Below are 4,253 nucleotides of genomic sequence, written 5' to 3'. Positions count from 1 at the left end.
CAAAGGAAGCGTCTTGAGTTCAAAGGTCTCTTGGTTCTTCAAAGAGACCACATCTGGAGACACTGGCGTGGGCTGGGTGGATGTGAGGGTGTGTGGCTGTCAGCCATCTCCAGGAACCAGGCACTGGCCTCTCTGCCAGTCCCGAGACACCATGCCACAGCGGCTCCTCCAGCCCCAACGTGACATTCCACATGCCGCTGTGATGGGGTTTTCCCTGAACTAGAAGGCCAGTGATGATCTTAACTTTCTCAAATTAAACTTAACCAATTAATTCAGTGTGTATATTTTGCATGTGTGTGCATGGGTATGCGTTTTCTCCAACAGGTGAGTAAGAGATCCTGGGATTCAAACGCAGGTGGTCAGTCTTGGCAGGCAACCCCCTTTCCCGCTGCACTAGCTCAGCCCCCTGGGGAGGACAGGAAACGTGGTGGTTAAATCTTGACAGTCAGCTGAGGGGATTGGAATCACTCAGGAGACAAATCTCACGGCATGTTTGTGAAGGTGTTTCCAGAGAGGAAACTGAGGAAGGGAGACCAACCCTGGATGCGGGCTGCAGCCCTGGACTGAATGAAGAGGACAAATTAAGAGGAGCACCAGCTCTCTCTGCTGAAGAGTGAGCTGTGGCTATGGAGAGCCTGGTTAGCTGGTGAGGAGTGAGTCTGTGGTTACGGAGAGCCTGGCAAGTTGGCTCTGAGATCTTAGGAGAGCCAGGTGGAAGAGTCTCAGAAAAACCCCAGAATACTGTAAGGAGAGAATGGTGGAATGTTCCAGTGGGAGTGCAAAAAATTGAGTGCCACGAGAAATGAAAACTGTGGAAGCTTAGCCCGTGACACTTGGAGGGGAACAGGACTCATTGGGAACTGTAGCAGAAGCCATCCATCTGGAAAAAGAACATTGGCTACATCCCACACCTGTCCTGAGTAACTGAGGCTGAATTCGAAAGTGCTGGACTAACTTACGTAGCATAGGAGACTGCAGGACAGGCTAGCATTCAGAGTGTGGCGTGGCTATTGCTCACCATGTTTACACAAGTGACGGAGAAAGAGACAGACAGGGGCACACAGGCAGAGACAGAGACAGAGACAAGAAAGAAAACTGTGAAGGTTGGTGAGGAGAGGAGTGTGTGAGTCTAAACCTGCTAACAAGCTGGGCAGGGAAGAAGCAGCCAGGATGGAAAAGGGGATCAGGTTCTTTAAGGCGAAAACTCACACCAGCACTTGGCCACTAGGAAAGTTGACTTCGGGGCAAGACCCCACCCACCAGAGGCCCCAGCCCGTGGAAAGGTGACGCTCCTGAAGGGTTCCCTGCTTCTACAATGCTCCCCATGGGATCGTTTCTCAGCTCCAGCAGCCAGGATGAGCAGAGGGCGCTGTAGCTGTGGCAAACGGAGTCCATGTTACATCTTTAGCTGGCAGCAGAACTCCAGCTGGGTAAGATCATCCACGCCGTTTTCAATATGCAGGAGTCATGGAATCACAGAAGCCTCCCCCCAAGGTTCCAGAATGCTGCGGAGGCCAGGTACTGTGCTGGCAGGGCCAGACTCCCTGCAGAGAAGTCCTGGGTACAAAGAGGTCTCTGTGCAACACAAGTACAGAGACACTGGACAAAGTCAATGCAAACTGCAGGAACACCGCAGAACTGTCTCAGGAGAGGCGACACATACCTCAGGGACAGAACTGGAGAGGTAAGCCTATCCTATCCAAGCTTGCGGAGCCCAGAGGAAGCCAACCAGAGTCCCAGGCACAGGACACGGAGTTGCGGGTTTGGTGGGGCGTTTGTTTGTTTGCTTGCTTGTCCTGATCAGCTTGGTCTTACTTACTAGCCCAAATGGTGAGCTCTAGGTTCAACGAGAGAACTAACTCAAAACTAAGGTGGAGAAGAAACAAGGGAGATACAGGATGTTGCCCCTTGGTCTGTGTACATGTGTGTACAAGGGCAAGGACCCCCCTTAACCCTTTTATTCCCCCCGCCCAGGCTACCTTTGCCTGGAATGCTTCTTCCCCTTCCAAACTGGAAAATTCTTCATCTTTTTCTCCATTCCTGGAGAAAATAAAGGTGCATGGGGGATATTAAGGCTTCCTTTAGCTATCTGAAAAAAAAATCAATGTTGATATGAAGTGATCAAAGGCTCCTACTATAAAGAGAAACAAAGTATAAGCAGATTTATATTCACTCTATGGAAATGACACAAAACAGAGGGAGTTAAAATGCATTTTATTTTTAAGTTTATTCTGAGATTTCTAGACCTAATGATGCCCCTAAGAATTAAAGTACTTCGTATTTTGTATTATTTGAAACAATGAGGCTACAGCTTTAGGCGTTTACTAACATAATGAACCTACATATCTTCCACTGATGGGCCCTTCTCTATTCAAAACAGTCTGATTTTTTTATTGGCAAAAAAAGCTTTAAAAACAACACATGAAAAAATAGGCTTTTTTATTATCAATGCTGGCAGATAAAATTAGAAACTCTATTTAAAATGTAGCTTTGTGAGAAATTTTAATTTGTTTTCTCACCAGAATATGTCTCTAAAGAGAAAGATGTAAGGCCATGGAAATCATAACTTAACTATTTTACTATTTCCATGGATTGAAATATTACAACATAAATTTGAATTTTAGATTTTCTTGAAGTCATTGGGAAATTAGGAACAATGAAAACAGATCCTTTGTGAGTTAAATGAAACTCAGAAGGGCAGTGGAGTGAATTTTATATAGTACAGTTATTTGCTGGACCACTACGATGATTTTTGTGCCCATAGCCCCCAATACGGTATTCTATGTGACAGTGATCAAGCTAGGAACTTGTTAAGGATGGGGGATAGGATAAAACAAAGACAACACTCACAATTAGCATTAATTGAGCATTTGTGCATCAGATCTGGGGCTTCAGCCTGCGTATTAACAGGATTTCCTTTAAACCCACAACAATTCCATGGAGTTAGCATTTCTGTTAACTCCATTTCCTACTCAGGAAGACCACAGCGTGAGGGACTATGTAACTTGCCCATGGCCTCTCAGGTAGTAATGTCCAGGCTGAGGACAAACCCATGCTGTCTTGACCACAGGGCTTGCAGACCATCCCACAAAAGGCTGGAGACAGCTCTAAGTCTCTGGTGGAACTATATATAACATCAACTACTGATAATTAGAAATTCATGGTGATGTAGAGAATGAAATTTACGATGGCAGAGTACAGCTCTTGGGTTGAACTTCATGCATTTAACAAACTGGAAATCAAGGAAAACATTCTGTTCATGGTTGCTCGCCGTTGCTCTTGGAAGGGGTGCCCACCTTGAGTTTGCCATCTAGACAATAAAAAGGCAAACGCCCAAGCAGCAAGCCCAAGACCTGAATGAAAAGCCGTGAGGTGTTTGGCGCAATGGAGGACGCTGTATTGCTAAGATGGTAAAGATGAAGTCTTTGCAGTACTGTCAAAATCTTCAGAAAGGGTCATTTACAGATTCCATAAGAACACTGTGGCCATTAAAGTCCTCAGCGTTTAACCTCAGTCTCTCCAATTTCCCTAGTCACAAATGCTTTCAAGAAAATGCACAGTGTAACTCTGCAGGGAAATGGTGACATTTGGGTACTTAATTAATTAGAGTAATTCATGGCCAATGCTTTAGGCTAGAACAGTTGATGAGTCTTCTAAGTGTTAAGGAAAAGCCAACCCTAAAGGTCTAGACTCCGATTACACACTTGGGATTCTTCATGCCCGTTAACTCTCTCCTCTGCCTAACTGTTTGCTTCTCCACAACTGTTTGTTAGTAGATGTGATCACGAATGTTAGCTAGGCATGGAAGCAGAATTTCTTGTTCCAGCATCACGCCCCGGCATAGTGTTACATTTGTCCTAACTCACAAACATTCCGAAACAAATCATGATCTCATCCTTCATGTTAGAGCTCTGTATTCATTACTTTCTTTCTCTGTGATTTAAAAAATTACCATGGCCAAAAGCAACATACGGGAAAAAGAATTTGTTTTGGCTGGTAGTTCCAGAGGGCTGGAGTCTGTGATGGCAGGGAGGGCGTGACATGCTGGTAGAAGCAGGAAGCTGGCTGGTTCTATTTTTCATCCATACACAGGAAACAGAAGAGGAGAAGTCGAAGAACGAAGAATGGTGAGGTTACAGACCCTCCAAGCCTTACTCCACTGATGACCTTTACCTCCTACAGGACAGTGCCTCCTGGTGGAGACTGAGTACTCAAATACATCCGTCCTTGGGAGACGTTTCTCATTAATAATC

General features: G+C 45.5%; 1 long non-coding RNA gene across 1 annotated transcript in view; it reads left to right on the top strand.

Annotated features, from left to right (window-relative positions):
- The first annotated feature begins 1,216 nt into the window (after positions 1-1,216).
- Positions 1,217-4,253, top strand: part of LOC121142168 — a 7,679-nt gene continuing 4,642 nt past the window's right edge. Inside the window, exon 1 of the long non-coding RNA XR_005879143.1 lies at positions 1,217-1,684. This is a non-coding gene — a long non-coding RNA (uncharacterized LOC121142168). The remainder of the gene's footprint in view (positions 1,685-4,253) is intronic.

This window comes from Mesocricetus auratus, unplaced genomic scaffold (genome assembly GCF_017639785.1).
Source record: "Mesocricetus auratus isolate SY011 unplaced genomic scaffold, BCM_Maur_2.0 Super-Scaffold_100009, whole genome shotgun sequence".
Taxonomy (NCBI): Eukaryota; Metazoa; Chordata; class Mammalia; order Rodentia; family Cricetidae; genus Mesocricetus; species Mesocricetus auratus.
Note: the sequence above shows the minus strand (reverse complement) of the source record. Positions and strands in the feature narration are given on the sequence as shown.